This window comes from Mustela lutreola, chromosome 17, assembly GCF_030435805.1.
Source record: "Mustela lutreola isolate mMusLut2 chromosome 17, mMusLut2.pri, whole genome shotgun sequence".
Taxonomy (NCBI): domain Eukaryota; kingdom Metazoa; phylum Chordata; class Mammalia; order Carnivora; family Mustelidae; genus Mustela; species Mustela lutreola.
The window spans coordinates 31,949,528-31,967,033 of NC_081306.1; positions in this window are offsets into that span (position 1 = coordinate 31,949,528).

Consider the following 17,506-nt stretch of genomic DNA (forward strand, 5'->3'; position numbering starts at 1 on the left):
CGAGGAGACCTTGACCTTAGGAGGCCTCGGCCCTCTTTGTAGCCAAAAAGATTTCACCTACAGATGTGGGTTCTCCCTTTTAAAGTCAAGGAGACAGCCCTTCCAAAGGACACCTCCTATCATTTTACCTTCTCATCATAACTCACGTGCTGGGATCTCCAAGACCCTCTGTTCCAGGTTGTGAGTATCCACTTTGGCCGGGCTGGTCTTGCCACCACAGGAAATCTAGAGCCTGTAGTGCTATTAATAACATCATCTAAGACTGTATTTGCTGCCCTCATGGCCTCTTCCCACCATGACTCACTGAAGCTTTTTACACATTGTATCCATTAACCTATAGTTCCCAAAACTCATCTTCTCTAGTGCCATTAATTTTTAGGGGGCCAGGCAAACCTTAAACTTGTCCCCCTTAATTGGATCCCTGTGCCCCCACAATCTCTGAATGCCTTTCACCATGATCCTTGAATGAGATCTGAGACCACTGCTGGTACCTAACACTTCTTGGCACCTTGTTTGTTCGGTTCTTGGAAGAGGAGGTGGCTATGGAGGTGAGTGGGGATGGGAGTGGGAGGATTTCTCCCTTCACTTCTCTTTTTGTTTTTTCAAATAATGGGTTTTGAGGGGGAGGGAAAGGTTAACCAGACCATTTATTTTCCATCTCCCATCCATAAAATGTTTACCACTCCCCACTGGAAGAATTTAGATCTTTCGTTTGAATCTCCAGGAAAATCTCCCAAACCCAGACCACCACCATGTGGATTCAGCCATCTTCTGATTCACCTCCAGATTGTCTCCTCCTAACTGCTCAAGCCACAGGTTAAGGGCGAAATGTTCAATGCCCAAGCAATATAGTGGGGATCACGTTTATCTAAGCAATTGCATGCTGCTCTGTATCTGCATACAGGGGGTCTCTCCCAAGCCTTTCCAACCTCAGCAAAACAAGACAAAGCCCCAGCGATCTGTGGTATATATCATTCATTCATTCCTGGGTTCAACACTCATGGCGGATCCCCACCAAGACAGTGGGAGAGCAAGGACTGGAGAAATCCTGGAAGCTGAAGTCTGAGGAGGATTTCAAATTCAAGTCAGAGATGAAAGAAACATCTGGACTAGGTCCTCAGGTACATGCAGTATTCTGAACTGAGGCTAGAACCAGAGACCATTCTAAAGAAAGGCCTCTACAGGTGGGCTCTCACAGGTGGGCTCCGACTCAGTTTCGTGTATATTCTTTCATGAAATAGCTCTTCGGGTCAACATGCAGAAGAAAACCATTTAATAAAACTGACAATGAGGAGAGGAAAGGGAAGCCAGAAGGCTTGTGAATGGGGAGAGAGGAAGAGCCAGGGCAGAAGACCAAGAATCCCTCCCTGCCCTCCTTGCTGCCAGGGAGGTCTGAGGGTCTAGTTTCCACCTGGGATCCCAAGTCCAGAACAAAAGCAGCGGGGCCAAGGCTGGGGAGGGAAGGTGGTCCTCAGCACGCGGGAGTGGGGGTGCCCAACGATGGGGGCTAGTGCGCCCGCTGGTGGGGGGCACCTCGCAAGGCACTGTCCCCAGCCCGACCCCATGCGGACCCGGGTTCGGCCCAGCGTCCGGGGTGGTCCCGGTGCCCTGGGGTTCCTGGGAGGCTGGGCCTAGACAACCCCCCTCCCCGCCCCCAGGTCGCGTCCCCAGCTTTCTGCTCCTGGTGAGGGCGCGGCGCGGTGTAACTTTACATGTGCGCAGAGGGTGGTTCGGAGAAGCCTTGGGGCGGGAAGGGGCAGCAGGCAGCAGGAGCGGGACTGCAGGGCCTCACGCAGGAGCCCACGGACGGCGAGTCCGGTGGGTCCTGCAGTCCCGACTGGGCCGCAGCACAGCACCGCGGCGCTGCGTGCCTTTCCTCCGCCAGCCGCTCCACCTCCTCCCAGACTCTCCGCCACATCCTCCGAGAGCTTACTTCCCGCTTTGGCAATTAGCAACGTCCCTTCTCCCGCCGCCCTCGACCCGCCCCCGCCCCCATCCCTCCTGAGTCCTCCCCGAGCTCACTACCCGCTTTGGCAATTAGCAAAGCCCCTTCTCTGCGCCGCCCCCGCCCCCCTCCCTCCTGAGGCCGGCCCGGGCTGGGGCGCGGGACCGAAGCCCTGGGGGGCTGCAAGCGTGGCCAGCGCCGGCTCTGGGCAGACTCCTAGCCTGGCTCCCTGAGCGGGTGTCCGCCCATGGCCTGGCTGCGAAAAGGTCATCAGTCCTGTTAACCCTGGCTGCACTCTCCAGTCAGTTTGCTGGCTTCCTGATTGCGCCCAAAGCCAGCAACCAGCTTCCCCAGCACAGGCCTGGGCTGAGATGCCTGCCCAGGATCTGTTGAGCAGTCTACTCATCTCCAGGCAGGGATGGCACTTCGACCTGGATGTTTGGGCTTTTTGATTGTTTTTTGGTCATTGGTTATTACATGACCTCCAGGGTAGGTGCTCCACAAAGGGAGTGAAAACAGGACGCCTGATATATAGGCATACGGCCATTCTAGAAAAATAGCTTGGGGTTCTCTCAAAAACGCGGCATTGGTCCTTGCACTATGGTTTAATAGAAAAGGGATTATGCACCAAGTTACTTACGTGAGCATAGGTTAAAATATTGTTCATCTCCTACAACAAATGGGGGTATGCTCTTTAGTAAACTAATTCAAGTCAATTAGAGACATTGTCTTCAAGGGATAACATCATAGAGACTAGAATCAGAATCATACTTTTGGGATCAGAATCATACTTTTGGGAAAATTGGGCCCAGGTTTTTTGTTTTGTTTTATGATTTTATTTATTTATTTGACAGACAGAGACCACAAGTAGGCAGAGAGAGAGGGGGAAGCAGGCTCCCTGCTGAACACAGAGCCTGATGCAGAGCTCGATCCCAGGACCCTGAGATCATGGCCTGAGCCGAAGGCAGAGGCTTAACCCACTGAGCTACCCAGGCGCCCCTGGGCCCAGGTTTTGATGGCTTCTTTCCTCAATCTTATAAAACCTATTTGAACTCTACTGGATGCCAGAACTGCTTAAAAATATTTGGTCCCTTGTAATTTTAACCTTCCAGTATTCAATGTACCTGATCCATGTAATATCCTATAGTATTTTTGTCAAATGAAGACTCTCAAAGTGTGTTTCTTGGGAGACACTTTTCAATTGGTTGCTTACATTTCTGCATTTATTATTTGTTCTAGACCATCCTTTGAAGATGGTTGTATTGAATAGACTTGGAAGACAGAAATAGTATCTTTTTTTTTTAACTTAACCTGTTGTGTTTGCAAATATTATCTGCCTCTGTTTTGATTCTTTTTGTGGGAACTGAGGCTCAGAACTGATATATAACTCCCACCCCTACACACACACACACACACACACACACACAAACACACACACACACACACACACACACAAATACTGTTAATATTCTGGCTACCTCTATTGCTGTGAATAATAAACTATATTATTTCTGAACCATGAGTCTGCGTCTTCTATCAACACCCAAGAAACCACGGCAGACTCATACACCAGCTTTCAAATAAGGGAAAATAATCTCAGATGCTTTATATTTTTTGATAGTGTTACCTACTTCTGAACATATGACTGAACACATATAAAGCTGGAGCCATGACCATTTAGAGCTTCTTCTGTGGAAGAACTATGCATTCACTAGTAAACACATGTAGTTTCATCTTTTTTTTTTTTTCCTCTTTGACACCATTTCCTCTCTCACAGTGTTGCTCAAATTGGATGGAGTCTAAGGTCTTTTGAGGAAATTTTTGTTTAATGACTCAAAATAAAATAAGAAGAGTCTAATGTGCTAAAAATAATTCTAGATAAAAGGTATAAGATCATGCCAGAAAGGATAGTAATTTTATCTAACAACTGCCTGTTCACCCCTTATTTGTTCATTAACTAATTTCCAAATTCCTGACTAAATCCCTTTTGTAAGCCAGAATGTGAGCTAAAAACTGGGATTTTAAAAAAGTTTTCATTTGAAATCCAGTTAGTTAACATATATGGTTGTATTAGTTTCATGTGTACAATATAACATATAGCACTCAGTGCTCATCATGACAAGTGCTCTAATTAACCCCCATCACTTATTTAATCCATCACTCCTTTCCGATCCCCTCAAGTAACCATCAGTTTGCTCTCCGTAATGAAATGTCTGTTTCTTGCTTTGTTTCTCTTTCTATGTCTTATTATTTTCCCCTTTGCTTGTTTGTTTCCTTTTCTTTTATTCCATATATGAGTAAAGGTATTTGTCTTTCTCTGACTGACTTATTTCACTTTTAGCATTATGCTGTCTAGTTCCATCCATGTTATTGCAAATGGCAAGATTTCAGTCTTTTTTATGGCAGATTAAAATTCCATTGTATATACATACCACTTATTCTTTATTTGTTCATAAATTGATGGATACTTGGGCTCTTTCCATATCTTAGCTTTACAAATAATGCTGCTATAAACATAGGGGTGCTAGCATCCCTTTGAATAAGTTTTCTTATATTCATTGGGTAAATACACACCAACAGGATTGTTGGATCACAAAGGACTTCTATTTTTAAATTTTATGGAAATTCCATACTGTTTTCAAATATGGCTGTATCAGTTTGCATCACCACCAACAGTTCACAATTGTTACTTTTTCTTTTTTTTTTAAGATTTTATTCATTTGACAGAGAGAGATCACAAGTAGAGAGAGAGAGAGGAGGGAGCAGGCTCCATGCCTGGCAGAGAGCCCGATGTGGGACTTGATTCCAGGACCCTGAGATCATGACCTGACCTGAAAGCAGAGGCTTAACCCACTGAGCCACCCAGGCAGCCCCCACAAGTGTTACTTTTTCACATTCTCTCCAACACTTTTTGTTTCTTGTAGTGTTGATTTTAGCCATTCTGACAGGTGTGAGGTGGTATGTCTTTCTAGTATTGCTTTGCAATTTCCTGATGATACATGATGATGGACATCTTTTCATGTATCTACTGAACATTTGAATGTGTTCTTTGGGGAAACACTTGTTCATGTCTTCTATCCAGGTTTTTATTGGATTATTTGTTTTTGGATGTTGACTAAAAACTGGATATTAAGTAACACACAAGACAGGTTTCCTTGAGCTTCAATTTTATTTGCATGAGTATCATTAACAGGGAAAATTGTGCATATGTGTATGTACAAGTGTGTTTACGTATACATCTATCTATCTATCCTCTATCCCCTGTCTTCTAATTGTGGTAAATCCTGTAAGGTGGGGAATGGGATAGTCTGAAGAAATGTGCTGCTGGACATGTTGGGTAAGCAAATTTAATTGCACTCAGATGCATTGGATATAAGTGAATCACTCAAATGAGTTATTTAATATTATATAGAAACAAATTAAAATTTTATGTAGTTGAAAATAATAGGTAGTTAAAATAATTTTTGTTGTTTGTTGTTTTTGTGTCTTTTTTTGTTTATATATACTATGGTGTGAATGTTTGTGTCTCCCAAAATCATATTATGAAATCTAACTCTGGAAGTGATAGTATTAAAACATAGGGGCCTTTGGGAGGTGATTAGGTCATAAGTGGGATGACAGTCCTTTTAAAGGAGACCCCAGAGAGTTCTCTTGATTCATTCATCATGTATGTTTACAGTGAGAAGATAGCCATCTATGAGGAAGTGGGCTCTCCCTGGATCTGCCCCTTCCTTAGTCTTGAACTTCTCAGTTCTAGAACTGTGAGAAATAAATTCCTGTTCTTTATAAGCTATTCAGTCTATATCATGTCCGTTATAGCAGCCTGCATGCAGAAGGACACTATGACCTAAAACGAGAGCAATAAATATAAAGTTTCAGTAAAGTCAGTTGGTACAATGTGTTTTTACTTAGAGAAGACATGCTGCTTCATGTTAAACCTTGATATTGTATATGTTTCTTGAAGGGCCACTTCTTACTCCTTTGTGTGTTCTCCACAAAGTCCAGGATGATGCCTTACATAAAGGTAATATTTTATAAATACTGTTGGAAATATATACTTCTCTAAAATCTTATTTTGCCTACAGATTACTTGGATCCACTTTGCCTTGTGTAGAATATTTGAAATATATTAAGAACAGAATGTCTCTCTAAATAACATTTAGAATCATCATTAGTTTATGACTCCTGACTCATTTGTTTATGCAGTGATACTTACTGCAAGAACACTGAAGTTTGTAATATAATTTTTGAATGAATCACCAAGCTAGTTTATTATAACTTATGAAAAAATAATTTCTCATGTTGGTTTAATTCTGCTTTTATGTTATGGTCATGACATTTTCATTAAAATAAAGTAGAAAATAGAAGTAAATAATAAATGAAAAATAAAAAATAATAAATAAAAAAATAAAAGTAAAACTCTTGTGAAATGTTAAACTTTTCTTACTTATTTTGTTTTGCTTTTCCTCTACCATACTGGCAAAGCTGTATTTTGCAGATCGATACAATTTTCTAGTTGCTAGGTTTGTTACTTTTGCTAAAATTTACAAAATATAAGAAGTTGAATAGTCATGGATTGTTTATTAAACTCCTTATCTACACATATAAAAATAAAACAATGATGGTGACCTGGGTATTTCTAAAATTGTATTCTGTTTTTCCATATTATGTTTTACAATGTAATTAATAAAGATTCTGCATATATTAACACCCATCCCCTTCTATCTCATCTGTATGTCCATTACAGAGCATGAATGATTTCTATTCATTGCTATGTTGTGGTGAAGAGATTGTCTGAAGTAGTCCTATATTTATGCAGGTAGATCTTAAGCTACAGTGCTCTTGTTTATTTGCTTGTTCCTGATCAGTATGTCTGAAAGATGGTAACTATTGCATCAGGTATGACGATTAAAAAATATTATTGGTGCCTGATACACTGTGATGAAATAGGTAAGTCGATTCACAATTTGTTAATTAAATTAGAAAAAAATTCCTTTGCATTTGTCCTTTATTAAGAGTTTTTTTTTTTTTTTAACAAATTCCTTGGGATGTTTTTTGTGTAATATATATCACATGCCTCAACCTTTAAATTTGAATGTAGAAAAGAGTTATCAGAATGAGCCTAGAAAATATTGTTATGAAATATTTTTGTTCTGTTATATTATGTAAACTTAGGAAATAATGGTAGTTATTTTTATTAGCATTTCCTACTTTCCACATGCCCTTACAGATGAGATATCATGGTTTTCCTATTCTTTTTATCGTGGTTGTTATATTCTTCATGATCAATAACAATCAATGAAAATTCGATTAATTTTCTTTGGGAAAGTGATATTTTAGCAAGAATCCATGACCAAAAATTTTAGCTGTTGTTCTTCCAGGAGATGAGACTATCAATGCTCCCGAAATTTCAAGAAATAGAACTTATTAATTGTGTTGGTTGATGTTTATTGTCTCTGAACTTAGAGGTGCATAATTCACTTTAAAATTTATTTTGGGGGTGCCTGGGTGGCTCAGTGGGTTAAAGCCTCTGCCTTTGGCTCAGGTCATGATCCCAGGGTCCTGGGATCGAGCCCCGCATCGGGCTCTCTGCCTAGCAGGGAGCCTGCTTCCTCTTCGCTCTCTCTCTGCCTGCCTCTCTGCCTACTTGTGATCTCTATAAGTCAAATAAAATAAATAAAATCTTAAAAAAAATGGAGTGGACCTAATGGGGGGTACTTATCTGAAATTGAGGGACATTATAAAAAAAATAAAAAATAAAATTTATTTTGAATTGAAAACAAGATCTTACTGAAGTTTAGGCATCCCACTTTATATCAGGCCTCCAGTACATTCTAATTTATTTATAGAAAATATCATAAACATGAATGTCACTTTTCCTATTGCATTTATACTGAAACTGCAATGACTCAAAGATGTCAGATCTGAAAAGCACTACCTTTCTATAATTTCTGTTTCCTAGGAGGAATGGATATACCATTTTAGCACAATTATCCAACAGTATTCAAAACCACCATGAATTTTTTTTTAAATATTTTATTTATTTATTTGTTAGAGAGAGAGAGAGAGCAGGAGCACAGGCAGATAGAGTGGCAGGCAGAGGCAGAGGGAGAAGCAGGCTCCCCGCCGAGCAAGGAGCCCGATGTGGGACTCGATCCCAGGACGCTGGGATCATGACCTGAGCGGAAGGCAGCTGCTTAACCAACTGAGCCACCCAGGCGTCCCACCACCATGAATTTTAAAACATAGTTATTACACCCTAAAAATCAAGTATGAAAATGTATAAACAACCAAGTCTCTATCTGTAAATGAAATACTCCCACACAGACGGGTTTAAAACTTTCTAACTTAAGGAATTTGATAGCACAGACTCAGGGTAGTAGTTTCAGTGCCTACAGTATACTTTCAGGTAGAGAGTAATGTAGGCTCTGAGTCACTTTCTGCCTAGAGATGACATAATAGTGGTTCTGCCATTGTTTGTTTGTTTTTGAAAATACGTTCCTGGGCGTCATTCAGAAAATGCAGAGTTTGGCAATCTATATAAATTAAGGATGATCTTTTTGAATGTTTGTCTTTCACTACACCAAATTAACATAATTGGACAGAAATTCCACTAAATTAAGCATTGTTAGGAAACGTGTAAATTGGAGCTGCTCCAATTAGTTGCTCTTTGAACTATGTGCTGTTGGTTCAGGATTAGATAAGGAGTTTGAAGGAAAACCTAAATCATTGCTTCCTTTTTTGAGAGAGTCTTAGCATACTTTCTTAAAATTAGCTGAAATAAACAATGTGTTTAGTCGCAAAGTGATTTGCATTTTTGCACAAACTCCCTATCTCCTTGAGAATTATAACAAATATTTCATGAAACATCATTGATCTTTACTTTGTGACACTGCTGTAAAGTACATTCAGAGTTGCCAGTTAAAAGTGTTAGTGTTGAGATGAAATGTCATGCATTTTTCTTCACTTCCATGCAAATGAACAGAGTAATTTATTAAGACACAATGAAGAAAAAAAAATTGACAATGAGTTCCAGATTTTAAAAATCACTTGCCATTCAATCCAAATTGTGAGTTTGATCGGTTACCGAACACTTATTAATGCACCCCCGGTAATTTTACAGAGATTATTTTTTTCTTACCAATTCTTGATAATTCTTGATTATTCTGTCTTGCAATGCAGAGAAAGCTAACTAATTTTAAATAAACTTCCGTTAATTTTGATTGTTATAAACTTAAGATTGATTAATTTCCATATACAGAGTTTAAAATGTTCACAATTTACATTAAATATATATTCTGTTTATACCTTGGAAAAATTATACTGAAAATTGAAATTAAAATGATGTTGTATATAGCTGCAAGAAGCCACCTGTCCCATTTCATCTTACTATATAAGTTGTGTCAGGTAATTTATAAAATCCCTACTGCATAACAAGTCTATTTTTTGTTGGAATGGGTAGTAATGTTTCTTCTTATTTCTAAATAAGAGTTGGTCTATGAGTGCATCTGCAACTGTATTTTTCCCAAGTGGCTTCATGGTCTTGAACTGAGAAAGCTCAGAACATTAAACATCAAAATAATATATTTTGACATAATTAGACATCAAGGAAATGCAATTAAAATGACACTGAGATATCACTACACACTTACCAGAATGGCTAAAATAAAATATAATGACAAGACCAAAAGAAAAAAATATACCATTTGATGATACACAATGGCAAGTTGTACCATCACTTAACCATCGCAGACTAGTGTAGTGTTAAATTTGTTTTTCTAAGCAATGTTTTGGGTCACTTACCACTTTTCAAGGATATAAAATGCTACCATTTTACTTAAAACTGTGAAATTTGGTCAGATTTAAATTTCAATTTATGTTAAAACATTCTGTAAACTGTGTTAAACTTTGACATTTGTTCCCTCTGTTCAGTGAATAACACTATATCATATTCCGAAGAATATGCTAATTTTCATTTTGAAAAATATCCCTTTTTCCTCTTATGGTAATTATTAATATGAATTAATAGTAGAATTTGATATGGTTCCATATGCCCATAAATACTTTATTGTATATTATCAAATTTAATAATGAATATAATGTACTTCTTTGGACAATATTTAAAGACCAGTCTACTCTTAAAACAAAAAAATGGAGACGCACTTCTTTAGTTCACACAAATTTCATTTTATTATATATAACCTCAGATAAATTTCAACAAATCATAATTTATTAAAATTATGTCTACTTAAAAATCTCATAGAAGAGTAAAACCATCAAAAATAAAAATAAACACACACAACACACACACATCACCCATGTATTGGCAAATCACAATTGCTGTAACAATACATTAGGCAATTTCCATCAGTGGCAAAAAGATTTGTATCCCAATGGACTGATTTTCCAGAATCCAAGAAAAAGTCTCCTAGGGTTTATTTAAAGATAAATATTTAAACAAATACTTCTTAAATTTAGGAAATTCAGAACATACGATTAAAGAATATTTGCAGTGCAGACTATATTCAATCCTTCCTTCAAAATGTGCCTTTGAGTACATAATTCTGTTTTCTCTATCTAAATTGAGCTGTCCTCCAAGGAAGTTTTCTAAAATGTGTGTCGCTGTGTGATAAATGTTCTAAGACCTAACATGCTTCATTGTATTTTTACTGTGCTCTCAAATTTAATCAATAATTTGGGTTGATGGGGGCGCCTGGGTGGCTCAGTGGGTTAAGCCGCTGCCTTCGGCTCAGGTCATGATCTCAGGGTCCTGGGATCGAGTCCCGCATCGGGCTCTCTGCTTGGCGGGGAGCCTGCTTCCTTCTCTCTCTCTCTGCCTGCCTCTGTGCCTCTATGCCTACTTGTGATCTCTGTCAAATAAATAAATAAAATCTTTAAAAAAAATAATTTGGGTTGATGTATAATATCTAGTTTCAAATATCTTTTCCATCTATACAAACACCCAGCTGTCTCCTTTATATGCTATTACTATTGAGAATTCTGTTGTCAGTATTATTCTTGTACATTTTAGGTGATCTGTTCTTCTCTTGGGCATCATTTATGCTCTTCTCTGTTTTTGATATTCTTAAAACTCACCATAATGTATATGAGTGGTTTTTTTTTGTGTGTGGTTTTTGTTTTGTTTTGTTTCTGATTTCTCATGTTTGGCATCATTTTAAGTCTGGTGTCTTTTATCTTTCTTTAATTCTCCAAAATTTATCTCAGTACTTATTTAAATATTTTCTTTATTTTTTTTTCTCTTCTGCTGCATTTGGGCAGAAGTCATTAATTTGTTTGTTTGTTTGTTTTTCCCAACTCATTTATTCATTTTACAGCTATATTCATCTTAGTCTCCATTTATTGTATTCTTTATTTCAACAATTTTCACTTAATTTATATTCACAGTATAGTATCTTTTCTTTGTATATGTATATCATTATTTTATCATATACTTTTAAGCTATTTTTAAAAATATTTTATTTATTTATTTGACAGTGAGAGATCACAAGTAGGCAGAGAGGCGAGCAGAGAGAGAGGAAGGGAAGCAGGCTACCTGTTGAGCAGAAAGCCCGATGTGGGGCTTGATCCCAGGACCCTGAGATCATGACCTGAACCGAAGGCAGCGGCTTAACCCACTGAGCCACCCAGGCGCCCCTTTTAAGCTATTTTTTAAAAGTACAGTCATTCTTTTTTTTTTTTTTTAAGATTTTCTTTCTTTCTTTATTTGACAGAGAGAGATCACAAGTAGAAGGAGGGCAGGCAGAGAGAGAGAGAGAAAGAGAGGGAAGCAGATTCCCTGCTGAGCAGAGAGCCTGATGCAGGACTTGATCCCAGGACCCTGAGATCATGACCTGAGCTGAAGGCAGTGGCTTAATCCACTGCGCCACCTAGGCGCCCCTAAGCTTTTTTTTATATTCCTGTTCCAATAACACTTGGATTGCCATATAAAGTTAACCACATCATCTTTTTTAGGTAAGTAATTGTACTTTTTATGTGCATAGTTATTTTGGTCCATGAGTTCAGCTCCTCTTCGGATCATCAAATCTCTGTAAAGTCTGGGTATGCTAGGATTTTCTAAGCAACAATAAAATACATTGAAACCTGGTAGCTTAATTATAATAATGTTTTCTTTCTCAATCATTCACAATAGTATTACATTCTGAGTAGCTTCCTTCTATTTTGCAGCTATAGTGCTTGGAAAAACTTGAATTGTGATATCACTGTGATAATGTGAATTAGGTTTTTCAGAGAATCGGGAAGAGAAAAAAAGGAAGATATTCTCCAGGGCCAACTCTAGAAGTGACTATTAAAACATCTGTCCAAATTCAATTGAACAAAACTCAGAAATGCCATCTCCAGTGAAATACAAAGAAGATTATATATAGTTCTGGGCACACACATCTCATTTGACCCAATGATGTACATCAATGAAAGACTGAAGGCCAATCACCACTCCATGGGAGAATTTAAAAATAAATTTACTAATGAGGCCAAGAGTTCAGAATCACAAATACTTAAGAACTAATAATAACTGCCTTCACTTGATGTTATTCTATAAGATAAATCCTATGATCAAGTTTCAATTTTAAATTCTTAAAATTTTAAATTCTTAAATCCTTATGAAGAAGCATCATTTGGAGGGAGCAGTTTTCATAATTTATCATCCATCAGCCTTTATTTTTTAAGATTTTATTTATTTATTGGACACAGAGAGAGAGAAAGAGAGAGAGAGAGAGAGATCACAAGTAAGCAGAGAGGCAGGCAAGCAGGGAGGGAAGCAGGCTTCCTTTTGAGTAGAGCCCGATGTGGGGCTGGATCCCAGGACCCAGAGACCATGACTTGAGATGAAGGCAGAGGCTTAACCCACCACCCACGTGATGAGAGAGCCACTCAGGTGCCCCTCATCCATCAGTCTTAATTGATTGGAGGAAAATGTGTGGAGGAATAATGCCTTAGGGATCTAATCTCTCTAAAGGATTTTCAAGTCCTTACCCCTTTAAGGTTTTTGTACAGTTCTGATAGCCTCTAAACATCCAGCTGATTTCTACAGTGACAGGCCTGTTAAAACCTGTCTTCAAACCAGGAATAGAGCTTGAAACATACCAGTCAAGAGCAACTTTGAGTCTTTTAAGGAATTTATCATCATTTCTTTGTTTTTGGTTAATATCTGAAATAGTTCCATATTACACTTGCATAATTTCTCCAGAGCGGACTTTGAAGGAGGCATTCAGTTCCAGCTAGTTCCATATTTTGGCAAGAACTATAATTCTATATTAAAAAAAAACATATTTTAGGGCGCCTGGGTGGCTCAGTGGGTTAAAATCTCTGCCTTCAGCTCAGGTCATGATTCCAGGTTCCTGGGATTGAGTCCCACAGTGGGCTCTCTTCTCAGCAGGGAGCCTGCTTCCATTCCTCTCTCTCTGGCTGCCTCTCTGCCTTCCTGTGATCTCTGTCAAGTAAATAAATAAAATTTTAAAAAAAACATATTTTATACCAGTTATTCATGTTTATTAACTAAGATATCACAATACAAATAATACAAACAGTTGCTCTTTATTAATACCTTCAACCAAGATAAAAAAATATGTCATATTTTCTCTAAGAATTTTATATCATCTGATAGGTCAGATATATATAAAATTACATTTAAAGTTTTAAAAATATCAGCAAATATTTTCATTTAAATGCAAATTTGAAAAAAAATCTACTTTTCCAAACACGACTTTTTATCCTATTTTATTTGAATTTTGTCGACAACTGATAAAATGTTTAGCGAGACTATAAATGTTAGATCGGAAAAAATGATTAATACATGTAGGTTCAAATTATTATGTTCCATTAGAAATGATTTAGTCTTTGATGAACATCTGTTTGGTAATATGTTGTATCCAGATATAGTAAATTAATGATATATATAAAATTATAGGGAAATGACACCTTCCGTTCCATTATGAGTAGAGCTTTTAAAATGCTATTTGTCACAACCTGTCATCTTGTCATTATGTAGCATTATGTAGCATTTAAAAAATGTATACTCTTCACTTCGAAGTCTTTTAGAAATCTAAAATCTGACTTTCTATGGTTTGTGTTTCCATAATCCTTTATTGCCAGTTTGAACAAATCCACATGCTTTGATTCAAAGGCAATAAATTCCTCTTATTTGGAAAAATGATGTTTATTTTTGTTCTCTCACCCTTCGCAGGTGGTTTCATTTTAGCACACTTCAGAGTTATAATTTCATGCTTATTAAAAACATTTATTATGATCTACATAGATGAATGAAACTTTAATTTTATTAAATTATTTGCCAAAAACTCTGTTATTTTTAAAAATGTATTTCCTTTGATGGGTTATTTTAGAGCGTTCAGAGAGGATCTAGGAGTGTGGTATTATGCAATTTTTAAGCAGGTATGAAATGGTTATTTATATGATTGTTTCTTTAAGGCTTATGTATATTGTCCATTATATGCTATAAAATATTTTGAAAGTAAATATAAAGTATGTTTTACATAGTTTATTTTTTGGAAAAAATATTGAAATGACTTATGAAATTCAGTATACTCTCAACATTAATTTATTTTGAAATTTACCAGTTGTCTACTGAACCTATTATATGGCAGATATTACTTCAGACTACACTGGTAAATGAAATACTTGGCTTTGTAGAACTTTTATTTTAATGGGTGAGACAATCAAAAGCTATACACCTTAATAAAAATTGCATAGTGCATTCAAAAATGATGAGTACAATGGGGAAAAAGAAAAATTCGATCAGGGTGAGAAAAATCAAGATTGCTAGGCAGGGGATGGGGAGTTAAAATTTTTAATAGGAAGATCAGGGTAGTTACAATGAAGCTGACAATTGAACAAAGGTATGGAAAGGTGATGAATTTGCCCAGAACTATCAGCAATAAGGTCACTCCAGACAAAGGAATTGGCTATCTTGAAGGCCATAAGGTTGGATCATGCCTGGCATATCTGAGGAATAGCAAGGAGGCCACTGTGAGTGACTGAAGAGTAGCAGGGAAAGAGGTCACAGAGGTTAAATGAGTGGCTAGATCATGTAAAAGCTTAGAAGTCATTGTAAAACTCTGGCTTTTATATTTGGAAACTTACTGTGTGATAGAATTTCTGCTAATAACGGAGAGTTCAAATGTCCATAAAATTTCAAGGATTCTTATTCTAGTAATACAGAATAAAGAAAAAGAGTTCATATTTTCACATGGTGTAACAAATGCTCGGAGATCCAAGTGGAGGAAGCTATGGGAGCACAGAAGAAGGCACTAAAATCACACCAATATATTTGATGACTGTGACTATATATAAATTTGTATTTTCTTGATTTTTTATAGTCATGGAATCACACAGTATATACTATTCATTGTCTGGCTTTTCTTTTCTCAGCATCATTACTTTGAGAATCTCCAATTGTAAATAGTTCATTTTGATGTTGAACAGTAATCTCTTTAATGAAAAGATCATAATTTGTCTTTGCTCTATTGATGGACATTGATGAACATTTCCACTGTTTTCAATTCTTAAAAATAAAGCTGCTATGAAATTCATATACAAGTCCTTGTATGAACATAGGGTTTGTTTCTCTTGGTTGAATGCCTAGAAGTAAAATGGCTATTTGTGTAACTGCAACATATTTTGCATTTAAAAAAATTTTCAAACTATTTTCCAAAGTGGTGGTATCATGATATATGCCAACAACAGTTTAGATTTTTTGTTGCTTCCCAATCGAGCTCAGACGAAGTACAATTAGCCTTCATAATTTTAGCCATTCTAATAGATATGTAAGCATGTCTCATTATGATTTTAATTTGTATTTCTTCAATGTCTAAATGTTGAGAAATTTGTCATGTGCTTATAAGCCATCCATATACTTTTGGTGACATGTCTCTTCAATAATGTTCTTCACATGTAAAATTGGATACTCTGTTTGGTTATTAGTAAGGTTTTTTATTTTTATTCATTTTTTAATAATCAGAGTAGATGTCCATTATCAGATATATAATTTGCAAATCCCTTCTCCATCTTTACGGTTTCTCAATGGAGCTTTGATAGCTGTGTTTTTCAAGAAATATGCTACTTCTTTCCTGGTACACGGCGGTATGACTAGAACATTATCAATGTTGATTTTGCAAAGAAAATCATGGATTAAGATATATGTAGTCTGCAGTTGTTGGGAGTGTTCTGTAATATCAAGCATATCTAGTTAGTTGATAATTTAGTTCAAGTCTTACATATCTTACCAATTTGATGACCATTTGTCTATATAATCTTATATAATCTTAAAATAAGGGTGTTGAAATTTTTTTCCATTTCTCTTCTAAGGTAGAAGTTATGATTTTTGTTCTTAGTTTTTCCCTATATATCCCCAAATCAGTTATTAAGTATTTTTTTTAAAGATTTTATTTGTTTATTTGACAGACAGAGGTCACAAGTAGACAGAGAGGCAGGCAGAGAGAGAGAGAGAGAAGCAGGCTCCCTGCTGAGCAGAGAGCCCGATGTGGGACTCGATCCCAGGACCCCGAGATCATGACCTGAGCCGAAGGCAGCGGCTTAACCCACGGAGCCACCCAGGTGCCCTGTTATTAAGTATTAAAAGTCAAGAATTATTATACTCCCTGATGAATTCATCCTTTTACTCTTCTGTAATTTTGAATTGATCTTTATGTCTGATAATGAAATTTGCTTTAAAATCACTTTTCATTATCTTGATATAACCACCAAAGTTATAGTGTGATTAGTGTTAATATAGCATATATTTTCTTTTACTTTTTAAAGCACTTATATATTTAATCCTGACAAAGAAACAAAACAGCTTTTTAACTCTGGAAGCATCTTTCTAAATTATCTTTTTTTTTTTTTTAAATAAAGCAGTACCAATTTTTGTTAAGGGACCTAGAGTGAAAGTAGATTTATTTATTTATTTGTTTGTTTGTTTGTTTATTTATTTATTTAGTAAAAGATTTTATTTTGTTTATTGACAGCAGGAGAGAGAGAGAGAGAGAGAAGAAGAAGCACACAAGCAGGGGGAATCACGTGCAAAGGGAGAGGAAGAAGCAAGCTCCTTGGGGTGCAAGTAGTCCCATGCAGGGCTGGATCCCTGTACACTGGAATCATGACCTCAGCCAAAGGCAAACATCTGCTTAAACAACTGAGTCTTCCAGGCACCCCTAGAAAATTAAAAAAAAAAAAGACCTTTTAAAAACATTTTTTTCTTTCTTGTATTTTTTTAAATATTTTATTTATTTGACAGACAGAGAGACAGGAAGAGGAACTATAAGCAGGGCAGAGGGAAAAGGAGAAGCAGGTTTCCCACTGAGCATAGGGCCTGATGTGGGGCTCCATCCCAGGACCCTGGGATCATGACCTGAAAAGAAGGGACACTTATGGAGGAAGCCACCCAGACACCTCTTTTCTTTGTTTTTAATATATGGCAACTGATGCTTCCCAGCCACGAGAAGCATATTACCCATTGATTAAATCTTTGATAACAACCTATTTAAAAAGGTGTGTAAATATATACTTACTCAGATTTATACACTTTGT